This window comes from Tiliqua scincoides, chromosome 5, assembly GCF_035046505.1.
Source record: "Tiliqua scincoides isolate rTilSci1 chromosome 5, rTilSci1.hap2, whole genome shotgun sequence".
NCBI classification, from domain to species: domain Eukaryota; kingdom Metazoa; phylum Chordata; class Lepidosauria; order Squamata; family Scincidae; genus Tiliqua; species Tiliqua scincoides.
In genome coordinates, this window is record NC_089825.1 from 33,904,068 (window position 1) to 33,918,074 (window position 14,007).

The 14,007-nt window shown below is 42.8% G+C and overlaps 1 protein-coding gene across 3 annotated transcripts in view; it reads left to right on the plus strand.

The window, feature by feature from the left end:
• HDAC9 (histone deacetylase 9) overlaps positions 1-14,007 on the plus strand; it is a 518,896-nt gene that overhangs the window by 114,527 nt on the left and 390,362 nt on the right. The window lies entirely within an intron of this gene.

The window sequence follows — 14,007 nt, forward strand, 5'->3', positions numbered from 1 at the left end:
TATGCCACTAGTTGGACGGGTTATTCAAAACAGTTACGGCTAGTGCTGTGGGAGCAACCCCCTTGCAGCTCCCTTACACTTTCTGAAGAACTCAACTGAAGAACAATCACCAAGGAAGTTCCCCTGAAAATATTGCTAAAGGGGAAGTGTTTGTAAGCGAAGGGATAATTGCAGTAAACGGTAGTGGGGCAGCAATTGTCAGTCTAGATCTGTCTAGTCTAGTCTAGTCAGTCTAGTCAGTCTAGTCGATCTGGTGTGCTCCCTGGGGCATTTGGTGGGCCGCTGTGAGATACAGGAAGCTGGACTAGATGGGCCTATGGCCTGATCCAGTGGGGCTGTTCTTATGTTCTTATGTAGATAGCCAGCCCTGAACAGTGGGGTTTACTCAAGAGCAGGGACCTCATACAGGGCAATATTGGAAGTTCTTTAAAGCCATTTAGTACCTTGCCTATACAAAGAACTATAGCAGAAGATTATTCTTTCTGTAGCATTTACTATTTTACTTTAATCAACTGGTGAAGTGGTTTTGAGTCCACCTGAAGCCTTTTCTGTTACTGTTTCATGCAGATAATCATTTGATCTTTTTTGCCCGGCCCACAAAATTTGTAAATCATGTCAGCCATGTCCTTCTAGTTGCCAACTTCATTAGTGTTTAAAAATAAAGGAAATGGCTGTATTTTCTTATGGTAGATGTCCCTCTGTTTTGGATGTTAAAGGACTCACATGGAGCATTTCTGAGTGCAAAACGATAGTAACAAATGTACATTTAAGGTTGCTTAATTTTTTTTTATTATTGAAAACAAATTTAGGTAGAACTCCCTAGAACTCCCCCCTCCCAAAAAAATACACCTTAGGTTTGTTACACCTCTGTTATTGTCCCCCATCCCTAACTCTAGAATGTGAGGATATGACAGTTCATTTTATTTCTGTCAGAAATACGCAGGTAACATTCTTAAAATATGTACACAGTTTCCATTCAGGTTTGTCTCTGCCAGTAGACATAACTCATTGGCATAACTCATAAATGATGTTGGAGGTGTGAAGCAAATGACCTGAAACACAGTAATACAGATTAGTGAATGTCTAAACAGGGAATATTACTGGCAAATGTAAAAAAAAAAAATAGTTGTAATAAACTGAAATAAACAGCAGTTTCCGATGATTTAAAAAAAATGATTTTTTGGATTTTGGGCATGGCAAGAATGATCTCCAAAATCATGTGTTCCCTTTCCCCTTCAGCTCACATGTTAGCAAATCAGAGTTCCATTTGTAATTCAAACTTGAAAGTTGTGATATAATTATGGTTTACAAACCAGGATATGAGATATTGTCGTCAGGCTGTTTAGATGCAGACTTGGCAACCACTGACAATGAGAGGGGCAGGGTACTGGAACCCTAACAAAGGTGAGCAAGAATGGTGCAGTCTGTGGGTTCCCATGCATAGCTTGCGGTTCTGTATCCAAAATGACACTGGCTGAGCTGGTGTGGGAACCAAATTGTGGTGAGAAGAAGGAAACTCATCTTGTACCCACAAGGCTTATCACACTATTTTTAAGGAACAGGGAACAGATAACTGAAGAGGAGACCTGACTGCTGAAAGCCCAAGGATACTTCACTTTAGGGAGCCAGCCAGGAGGAGAAGGAGCAGAAACAGTATTAATTTCTGGAGATTAACGGAGCCTCCAGCATCCAGTGGTGGAGTCACAACAGATATGAAACTAGGGTTAGATCCTGGTTTTAATTCCTGATTTGTAAATGGCACATAGTTCATTTGAATCCCTCTTCATTATTGAAAATAGAATGGCATGCTGGGAGGGGGGAGAGACTTGCTCACTGAATTCCCTTATTGCATGGCAGATGGTGGCACTTGGATTGCAGAGGTGTCACTAGAGTTTGCATCACCTGGTGCGAGAGCACATTGTGTCATTGTGAACGGGAGACCTCCTCCCATTCCAGACCAAACAGAATAAATTACAATATTATATGCACAACCTAGATACAGTGACATCACTAGGGTTGGTGTCATCCCCACTAACTTTATTTATTTAAATATATAACAGTACATGTCACCCATCAAATCAGTAACCAACCAAACACCAGTGGCTAACTGGATGACACACAACTGAATGAGAGTTTAATATTTGCTCTGATACATGGAAATGTGATTTAACTGACTAGTTTTAGGTTAACTGTCACACGGCCCAGTCCTACCTAACTCCCCACAGTAATGCAGCAGCAGTGGCGCAGCCTCTGTTTATCTCAAGGGGGAAGTAGCTGTTCTGCTGCTGTAGTGGCTGCTATAGTTGTCCTTGAGGTAAAGGGACATTTGTCCCCTTGTGCCAGGCGCTATGGGTCAGCTGAGATATTTGCCAGCTGTATAGCTGGCACAAGTTTGGGTTGATCCATGCAGACAAACCAGGCCAGTGAAGGAGGTTTGGATTTGGGATGTGCTACCACCGAACCGGCCCCCTCCTAGGTCTGATCCACCCTCACCCTATCTCCTTCCCATTCTGCTTCACCCCTTTCCGCCCTCTGCACTGGGTTTAGCTGCTCTAGCAGGTCTTCTGAAGTGCTTTTTTTGGTGAATTCCGCTAATGCATTAGCCCGATAGGGCAGGAGGTCTGGTCTAGAGGGTAGAGCCTCCATTTGCCTGAAGATAACATCCACAAGGTCGTCAGTTCGAGGCCACCGGCACCGTGCGACCTTGAAGCAGCTGACAAGCTGAGCCGAGCTATTTCCTTCTGCTCTGAGCGTGGGAGGATGGAGGCCAGGATGGAGGCCAGATCAGAATGAAACATCTGAATTGCTGTGGCTCTTGAAAGATAGAGCCTTCTTTCAATTGTAAAAATCCCTATGGGGATTTAAATTAGCCTGCCTATGTAAATCGCCTTGAATAAAGTCTTGAATAAAGACCAAGAAAGACGGTATATAAATACTTGTATTATTATTATTATTATTATTATTATTATTATTATTAGGATTGAGGTGATTGCTATGCACTGGAGCAGGGGTGCTCAATAGGTGGATCGCGATCTACCTGTAGATCGCAAGGCAAAATGAGTAGATCGCGGAGCCCTGTCTCTCCAAACTGTTAATATGTCAGTTTCGTCTAGTGACTAGACGAAACTGACATATTTAGCTGACACTAAACTGATACTGAAACTGACACTTTAGCTGCTCTTCAGGCATGCAGCAGCAAAACTGACGAAACTGACTAGACTCCAGCAGGGGCTCCATACATTAAAGGGGGTGTCTGTCAGACGCTAACATGGTTTCAAAGTTGCTGGGTTTCAAAGTAGCTCTCGAGCCAAAAAAGTGTGAGCACCCCTGCACTGGAGGAAAGGGAGGCAGACCTCAAAACATAGACTCAGAGCCTATTGCTGACATGTTTGTTGAGCAACTGTTTGTTGATTTTGGTTTCTACCAGTCCCATCCTCAAAGTTCAAGAATATATACATTGCATGGGCTATGTCAGAATGCCAGATGCAAGGGAGGGCACCAGGATGAGGTCTCTTGTTATCTGGTGTGCTCCCTGGGGCATTTGGTGGGCTGCTGTGAGATACAGGAAGCTGGACTAGATGGGCCTATGGCCTGATCCAGTGGGGCTGTTCTTATGTTCTTATGCTGTAGCCTTGTTCATATAATGTGTTTTGATCAAATTGTCATTTTTATAGAGTTGCTTGCAGGGATCTTCGTTGCTGCATAATTTAGCAAATTTCTGTGGGACTCCCACCAAACAGCTCTTTGTCAATCGTGCTCCATGCCTAAGGTCCAACAAATACAGATGAGGGAAGTAAAATGTGATTCAAAGAATTTGAAATGATAACATATTGTAGAAAAAAATACATGTAATGAAAATACATTTCTGCCCTGTGACAATTAAGCACTTGAGATTACGCATGTCTGTTTTTAGAATATTTTCTCAGTTTTAGTAATTAGGCAGACCAAGGTCAGCAATTTGTAAAAAGGAAATTAGAGCTTCCACGTATCTGATGCTGACATTATCGGGCAATATCACTTTCACTTACAATAATATTTCCTTTTACCACTTTCCACTGATATGCTCCTTCTGGAAAGTCTTCCGCTTTTATCAATCTCATTGTATGGCTCTAATTCTTTTAATGCCATGTTAGTTAGTAAACTGGGGAGGGCAGGTAGGGGGAGGAATATTTTAAATTTGGGTTCAGGGTTTCTCTTTCATTCATAATATTCAAAGAATATGGGAATTTATGTTGTTTTCAAAAAAAAAAAAGTACAGCAGAGATCCCTCATTTGAAGAAGTGTGTATGCTAAGGGCCTGCTGATATTTTTACTTCTTATAATATGTTTCTCTCCAACCCAAATTATCCCACAGACAGTGGGAGACAATCTGTTAATTGAAACCTAGACTTCTTTCCTCCCTTTCTAAAGGCCTAATTTAGACTAGTTCTCAAAAACTAAATAAACAGCAGTCTGCCTGCCTATTAAAAAATGAGTGTGTCAGGTTTCTGTGTATTTAAGTCCTTGAGTAACTCTCCATTTAGCTTTTCACAAGGGGCCTTGAAATATTAGAAAGAACCCTGAAACTCACATTTTGCCTACAAGTAAAGAATAGGCACAGGGACGTCTGCTTGTCATGACTGAACTGGGAGCATCCAGTTGAAACTCACACTTTTGTTTGCACAAGTACTATTTGATATTGACTATTATGACCACAAGTTGCTAATAACTGATGCATGTCTTGAGCTCTGTACCTCCTGTGTGAATATCAGACATAGATAAAATAACTTGTTTCCATGGTGCAGTGACTGGGTTGATGATTAAGGGCCCAATCCTATCCAACTTTCCAGCACTGGTGCAAATGCAATGCAGCTCTGAGATAAGGAAACAAATGTTCCCATACCTTGAGACTGCCTTCCCAACACAGGAAGAAGTACAAAGCTCATTGGCACAGCAGCACTGGTACTGGAAAATTGGATAGGATTGGGCCCTTAGATTGTCCACAAACTGTTGGGCCCATAGATCATCCACTTGTGCTAGATCGTCCACAAGTCCCAGTTTGAAGTGGATTTTACCATGTTGCAAGTTTAGCATGCAGCGGTTGAAAGCAGTTGTATGGACAATTTATTTGGCCACAATCGCACTACTGGCACTGGTACTACTTGTTATCCACGCCTCTCTTCTCATTACCTGCTATGCAGAGACTTTCCAGAATCTGCAGGGACCTTCACCATGGCACCTGTGACCAGCGTGTGCCCCTTTAAAATGGCTAACGGGAGCTTCTGCTGGTCATTTTAAAGTGGTCTGTGATGCTTGTAGGAGCCATTTTGAAGTTCCCTGCAGCCTCTGGAAGGTTTCTGCGGCATTCAGAGATATTTTGGCACTTCCTGCTGCACTCTGCTGGCTTCCTGAATGTCTTGCTGGATTCTTTTGATGTCTAGGAAGGTACCCCTTCCCCTCCCCAAGGTACCCCTTGTACCTATCCTCATTGATCCCATAGGATCAATGGTTCGTTATCTGCAAATTTGCTATCCACTTGGGTTTCTAGGAACCTAACCCTAGCAGATATTGAGAACTGACTGTAGTTACATTTTTATAAACACTGACAATCATAATACTGCACTAAAGTGCAGAGAGCTGTGTAGCCATGCAATTCTTCACCAGTAATTTTTTTAAATAGAATGTTTTGAACTTTTTATTTTAATGTAGCATACCCCAAATGCTGCTGAGTTGGAGGATTCACATGCTACATTTGAGCCTGGCCTAGTTTTTATGGCTGAATAATGAACCTCTGGAAATGGGGGTTTATAAGGGAAACTGCAACTTAAGCTTAACCGGAGCTGCACCTTAACACATTTTTTGGAAACTGCACAATCCCTCCATCCCAAGAGTGCTATCATAGTGAGAAAGTTGTATAATATAGCCTAATTTACCATAAATACATAACATATTTCATAATGATTTGGGCATGCTGAAAAATTCACCATGTATAGATTTTAATAAAGCAGCCCACTAGTAAACTTATTGCAGTCGGGATTTTTTTCCTCTTGTCATTAGACTCAGTGGAGTGAACATAAAGCTTTCTTTTTTTTTTTTTAATGTTGGTTAATAAAAAAATATGTTTCCTCTTCTTTGGACTTGTTCATGAAGCTGATAAATGACTAGTCTTGCAGCTCCTTAGTGTGCAGCAAAGTTAATCTCTACAGGCCTTGAGGTGGCACTGAGTAAAACAATATGCTGACACGTAAAGCCCCTGCCCCCTAAGCATAAAAAAGGTGTTGAAACTTTCCTGATACATGCATCAGATTCTCCATTACTTCTCAAACAAATCTGGTTGGTAGGTTTGTTACTGGTATGTTGACCAATATGTATGTAGCTGGTCTCACTGGCTGCCTGCTTTGATGCCCTGCCACCAGTTTTTTGGATTGATACAATGCAAACTGTTTCTTCACGTGTATTTGTACAAAGGCCAAAAAGCAATAACATATCACATATGTTTACATATAGTTAAAATGCTACAAGGCAGTGTTTCTCAAACTGTGGGTCAGGACCCACTAGGTGGGTCATGAACCAATTTCAGGTGGGTCTCCATTCATTTCAAATGTGCATTTTATTTTTCATATATGCAACTTGATGCTACCATGGTATGTGACTGTATTTGGGGAAATGTTACAGATCTGTGCTTTCAATAGGCTACTATATGTGCTTTTAACATTGACAGTTAATGGGGCTTCCTCTTGGGTAAGTGTGGATAGGATTTCAGCCTTTGGGATGTTTGGGGAATCTTTTTAAAACAGATCAGCAACTATTTGGGAGGGTTTTGAGGGTTCTTCTCTATTTTAAACAACTTTTAAAACTTATACTTATTGTAAGCTTTTAATTTACTTAATTGATTTGATTTTGTCGTATGGGAGGAATGTTAAAAATGTTTCTGCTTTATGATGTCACTTCTGGCCATGACATCACTTCCAAGTTAATAACATCACTTTCAGTAGGTCCTGACAGATTGTCATTCTAAAAAGTGGGCCCCAGTGCTAAACAGTTTGAGAACCACTGCAATAGGGTTGATCTTAAAATTGTATTATTCTTCACCCATCCACCCAAATAAATATAGACCAATAGCCCAATTCTAACTAAAACATGTGCTGCATCTTGTGGGCGGGGGGGGGGGGAGTCCCAGAGGCCTCCTTGAGTTAAGAAACTTTCATTCCTTTCATTCCTTTATCCTGGAACAAGCTGCCCCAATGGGTCTCCTTGGATCTGCACCAGCCATTTCACTGGGCTTTTTCTGTGTCCTACCTGGAGATACCAAGGATGGATCCTACAACCTTTTGGATGCAAAGCATGTGCTTTACCATTTAAATACAATCCTATTAGCTAAGGGAGGTTGGTTCACTCAACCTGTTTTTAAATGGGCCACCTTGGGCGCCTCATTGCAGGGAAGGGGCGAGGTAGTCACAAACCCAACTCACTGCAGTAAACTGTAATTAAAGAGATTGGTGCAGACACATAGAATTGTGGAATGGCAAAAGCTTCTCACAGAGCGTTGACCTGGTTCTACATACGTATAAGAACATAAGAGCCCTGCTGGCTCAGGTCAAAGACCCATCAGGTCTAGCATCCTGTTTAACCATAGTGGCCCACCAAGTATCTGGGAAACCCACAAGCAGGACAGAAAGGCCTGCTCTCCACTGATGCTCCCTTACAACTGGGATTTAGACGCTTACTGCTGTTGAACCTGGGAATACTGCATGGCCATCTTGACTGGTAATCATTGATAGATCTGTTCTCCATGAGTTTGCCCAGTCCCTATCATACCACATCTTACATCTAATTCCACAAAATAATTATGCGCCGTATGTGCTGTTGCTGCTATGTGTATCTTCAGGGTCGTGAAATTAATTGGTAGAGATAGCGTGCCAGGAGCATCACTAAGATGGAATAATTTTTCCAAGGCTAATCTGGGGCCGGCAAGCTGGGTAGGATTGCCTGGCTATATACTAGGTCTGTTTAGAGTGTTAAACTGATTTCATGGTTCAGTTCAATGGAAGCTGTGCTCTTGCTCTAGCTTGCTGTCTGTCACCATAGTAGGGATTGCCCCAGAAAAAGTTTACATTAAGCCAATAAAAAGTTAAGACTGGGAGCCAATCAGAGCACAGGATTCACTTAACTAGTAGAGAAAGCTAGCAGAGAATGCTCAGTGATTTTTTTTTTTTTTGCCTTCTACCCCAGCAAACTTGTTAAGCAATCTGTCTGAATCTATAAGAAATTCCAGAGGTGATTGTGGTTTAAATTACCATCATCCTCATCTTTTGGATGAACTGTTTGGTATGATGGATCTGTAATATTTGTCACCTGTGAGTTGAAATAATTCTAATAGGTGTTAATTTTTATACTTTGCCATGTACAAACTGATGTGGCTTTTTCTTTTAGCAGCTTTCTCTGTTCTCTCCCTCCCACTTTTCCTGAATATAAATCAGTTCAAAACTATAACTGGTGCCTTAAATGAAATATTTGCTATAGTTTGGGGACAGCTCTTGTGACCGTCTAAATATTGTACAGCTCTGGTACCTTACCTAGTTGTTAATTAGCAGGTTAAACTTTTATGGGTTTCTGGTACCCTGGTGAGATATGACTATTAAAACTTGCAGGTGGTTCATGGGGGAAGGGGAAAGTTCCTGTGCTAGGAATATATCATAAAACTGTAGATTTCACGTGCCTGTTGTGCAAGTGGAGACATTAATACTCTTGTACAATGTCAAGTCAATTAAGGAATCTTTATTGATCTCATTAAAATATTCTCCTCCCCCTGGAAACACTGAAAAGTGCCCTGCTTATGGACAAAAGCACAGGAAAAAATAATTAGGCAGAATTGTCTCTCCTTTGAATTAAGAAGCACAGCAGGCATAAATGCACCATTCCATCCTGCACATAGATGTTTGTTATGCAAAAAATTCTCCCCATGGTTCCTTTTTTATTTAGGAGGGTTGCAGGGGAAAGATCAGGCCCAAATGCATATGAGGTTGTTACATTGGCTGCCTCCCACAAGGAAGCCTCTCCGCAAGTACTTCCCGTATTTTAGGATTTACAAGTTGTGGGAAGCTGTGTTCTGAAAGTGGGCTGGTTTCTAGATTTATGGATGTGCAGCCTCAGTTACTCCATTAGATCTCCCTTTGGTTTCCCATTGCACATTCTGAAACACTTTTTTAAAAAACCCTCTGAACAACTAGGGTTACTATTTTTCCCTTAGCAGGAAGAGAATTACACACAATTGCTGTCAGTTTTAGTTCAGATCCTACATCGTACCAGGAGCTTATATAGAAACATTTAAACATTTGTTTTGACTCTTATTTCCTTATAGACACATAAGCTACAGTGTGGTTATTATTCTATTGGCTTGGACTTTGCATTCTGTCACTTTTATACTCTCTTTGTTTTCTATTTGCACTCCCCTGTCCCAGTCAGCAGTCTCCACCTATCATTTTCAAAGCTTAGAGACAAGGACAGCTTTCCAAGACTGTGCTAACTGTCGTTAAGAAACTGCAAATGCTTTGATCTTCCTGTTGAATGATGGGCAAACCATGGGCTTAGAGCCACTTAACTGTATTTGTTTCTCACCTTTGTTTCCTGTATTTGTTTCTCACTGTTTCCATATGCAACAGTTTTGTGAGGTAGAGCAATGGGCCTATCTATCATTATTCAGTATATAGTCTGTGAATTCATTCAAAACCAGACATAATTGGTGCAAGGTGCCTGTTTGATTGCAAGTAGCACTTTTCTAAGTACCACATTTTGCAGGGGACCACTAAGGGTGGCAGCTGTGCACAACACTGAGCAGCTTGCCCTACAGCTGGGGCTTTGCTCTGCACCTTCCTTCTCCAAACTGTGTCTCTTCCGAAGGGCTAGGTAGTTCTGCAGCCACATCTTTCCCATGGGTACACCACCACTCCAGCCATTTCTTCTACCAGTGGGTTCAGGTTAGTCAGGGCAGTGTCATGTGGTCACCAGTCAGGTCATTTCTATGTTTTGTAGTTTCACCGATGATACTAGTACATTTCAGATTTCTGTGATATTCACTGTGTTTTTTTACAATGTATGTAGCAAATTTAAGTTTTGCATCTTCATGGGAATATCTTATGCATATTGAAATCCTTATGAGCCAGGTAATCAGTGAGCAAGCCTAATGTCTTTTGTATTTGAAAAAGTCAAGCATGTTTCATTTTCATTGAAATAAAATCACCTTTTTTGTGGATTACAGGAAGTGTGAATATTACTATAAATCTGAATGCAACTATTATCAGATTTTGTTTAAAAGGGATGTGTCTAGTCTATATATTTCACTTATGGCCCAATCTTAATCTTGTGCCGTACTGTGGCAATGGCTGCTGTGCAGGTGCTAGGTGTTGCAAACGTACCATAAAGCACATTTGTCCCCTTGGCAACTGCTTGTCCAGTGTTGTGGGATTCTTTTCAGCTTGTACAGCCTGAGGATGTGGACAGACTCCTTTGGAGTGTGAGGCCGTCTGCCTGCCTGTTTGACCCTTGCCCAGCTTGGCTGATAAGAGCTGCCCGGGGTGGACTGGCTGAGTGGACGGGGAGGGTGGTCAACTCTTCCTTGGTGGAGGGGACGTTGCCGCTCGCTTTGAAGCAGGCAGTGGTTCGCCCCCTCCTGAAGAAGCCCTCCCTGGATTCCACTGTGTTGGATAACTACCGGCCAGTCTCCAACATTCCGTTTCTGGGCAAGGTAATTGAGCGAGTGGTGGCGGCCCAACTCCAGAGGGTCTTGGATGAAGCGGATTATCTGGATCCTTTTCAATCTGGTTTCAGGCCAGGCTTTGGGACGGAAACAGACTTGGTCGCCTTGGTGGATGACCTACGCTGGGGACTGGACAGGGGGAGTGTGTCCCTGTTGGTCCTGCTGGACCTCTCGGCAGCTTTCGATACGATCGACCATGGTATCCTTCTGGGCCGATTGGCCGAGTTGGGAGTTGGAGGCACTGTTTTGCGGTGGTTCCGCTCCTACTTGGAGGGTCGGTCCCAGATGGTGGTGCTGGGGGATGCCTGTTCGACACCCTGGCCCTTGAGGTGCAGGGTGCCGCAGGGTTCAATTCTGTCCCCCATGCTATTTAATATCTACATGAAACCGTTGGGAGAGGTCATCCGGGGGTTTAGAGTGGGGTGTCATCAATATGCTGATGACACCCAGCTTTATCTCTCCTTTCCTCCAGAGTGGCAGTTGAGGGTCTGGAGCGCTGTCTGGAAGCAGTGAGGATCTGGATGGGGGCTAACAAGCTGAAATTAAATCCGGATAAGACAGAAGCTCTCCTGGTTTGGAAATCCTCGATGCAGGTGCTGGACTATCGGCTTGCTCTGAATGGGGTTGCACTCCCTCTGAAGGAGCAGGTCCGCAGCTTGGGGGTCCACCTGGACTCGCAGCTGCTCCTGGATTCCCAGGTGGCGGCTATGGCTAGGGGGGCCTTTGCTCAGCTTCGGCTGGTGCGCCAGCTGTAGCCATACTTGGATCGTGCAGACCTGGCCACGGTGATCCATGCTACGGTGACATCGAGGTTAGATTATTGTAACGCACTTTATGTGGGGCTGCCCCTGAAGATGGTTCGGAAACTGCACAGTGCAGAATGCGGCGGCCCGTGTGGTCACTGGAGCTAGGCGGTTTGACTCTGTCAGTCCACTTCTCCGGGAGCTACATTGGCTGCCCATTCGTTTCCGGGCCCAATTCAAGGTGCTGGTTTTGACCTTTAAAGCCCTATACTGCTCTGGGCCAGGGTATCTTAGAGATCGCCTACTCCCGTACAATCCGGCTCGTCCTCTCAGGTCATCAGAGAAGGCCTTTTTACAAGTGCCGTAGCCTGAAGAGGTACGTGGGGCGGCGGCAAGAAATAGGGCCTTCTCAGTAGTGGCACCAACGTTATGGAACTCCCTTACCCTTGACTTGAGAATGGCTCCCTCTCTTGAGACTTTTCGGTGAGGCCTGAAGACCCTGCTACGAGCCTTCTGACTTCATGGCCTTTTTAACATCTTTTATACATCTTTTAGTTGTTTTTTACAGGCCTGATTCCTCTATCAACTGCTGTTTTATGCTCTTTTTTATTCTGACTTTTATCTGACTACTGTTTTTATGGTTTCTGTTAATATGTTTTTAATATGTTTTTATCTGTTTGTTAAATTATGTTTTAATCTGTTTTTAATATGTTGTAAGCCGCCCTGGGTCCCTTTAGGGAGAAGGGTGGGATAGAAATAAAGTTTATTATTATTATTATTATTATTATTATTATTTGCACCACTACACAAGCAGGAAGCACGAGCAGGAAGGCCTGTACCATCTTGCTGGCTTAGGAGTTTGGCTGCTGACGCTGTTGAGTACAGCACCAAGCAGTGCAGAGCAGGGACAGGACAGAACGAAGGGGTGGAGGGGGTGTTTTTAGGGTAGGGGAGGGCGGGGAGGGAGTGGTTCAGGCCAGGAAGGGGAGTGGGGCCATATCCTAACCCCCTTCTTGGACCTGGAACTCCTACACCCCTTCTCGGATTTGTGCTAGCGATTTTGCTGCTTCGGATCTGAATAGCTCCATTGGACAAGCTGGGGCTTGACGTGGGGTAAGGGAACAAATACCCCTGGATATAGTGTGGGCTACGCAGACCTGCTGCATGAATAGAATTGAGCTGTTAATTTATGTCCTTAATTTAATGGTCTGTTACATTCCTTTGAAGTCTCATCTCCAGAATTGTTTAGTATGTTTAATACAAAGTATTTTAGGGAAAAAATGTTTTACATTAGAGTTTGCCACCACAAGTTCATCATTTTTATATCAACATACATCAAAGTAACTTTATGACTGGGTTGAGAATGGGCTGTTTTGTTTTTTTCCTCTAACAGGGCCATCTTATGCATATTTACTCAGCAGTAAGTCTCACTTTGTTCAGTGGGGCGTATTCCCTAGTAAGTGTGTTAGGGATTGCAGCCTTAATTACAGCAAGTTGAAACTTGTGGAACTTTAAAAAAAAATTAATACTCGTATTTGTTTTTACAATCCGATTACCTCAGAACACAGCAGTTTATTCAAAACAGGTATCTTGGATAAAATTTCTAAAAATATTTTGATAAATTTTATGAACTTTTTAAAAACCTCCAGGCTGCGTGTGATAAAAACACAGAGTAGAAATTTTACAACTTTCTGACTTTTTGTCCCTACATTATGAGTGAACTTGCTGTGCCAGACTCCAGAGTGAAGGTGGCTCTGGTACTAAATGTCAGAATTAAATAAGCCTATATTGGCACCGGCATGGTATAACCTTCGTTCTAGCATGCTCACCAGGGATAGCTTATCACACTTGCATATATGTTTCATTTGTGTTCGTTTCTCATATATTTTTAGAGTTCAGAGAAGTAAGGCTATTAATACCCTGATATTCCATAATGAATACGAATATGTGTTTCTGTCCCAGTGAAAAGACAACTGTAACATTTGAGAGAAAGCAGGGGATGTTTCTGAAGCTGTTATTTTTCATTCACACTATTCTTCATTTTTTGGTGGTGTTTAGTTTCTTATATATATATAATTATCATTCCTTCCCATTGTCTTAAAGAGTGCCTGCAAAATTCTCTAGAGCTTTGGTAGCTCACTAATAATATTTGGGTCCAAAGCTACCAGCTGGAAACTATTGGTGGAATTCATCTGCATTGGTTTCAGGGTAATGTAATTAGAGGTGGAGCCTGTTTATCCACAGGGATTTCATTCCTGGACTCCCCGTGGATACAGAAAACCATGGATAACAAAATCCACTTTTTTGGAACCCACCTGATCTCCAAAGGGAACCAAAGCCTTGCTCCGGTCATCTCCAGAGCTGTTCTGAGGCCCATAGAGGCCATGCATGGCCTTTATAGACCTCAGAATGGTCTCTGCAGGAGGACACTTCTGGTTTTCAGCCAAAAGCTGGAAGTGCTCTTTGGGATCTTCAGAAGCCATTTGGAGGCCCATAACGGCCATGTATGTCCTCTATGGGCCTCAGAAA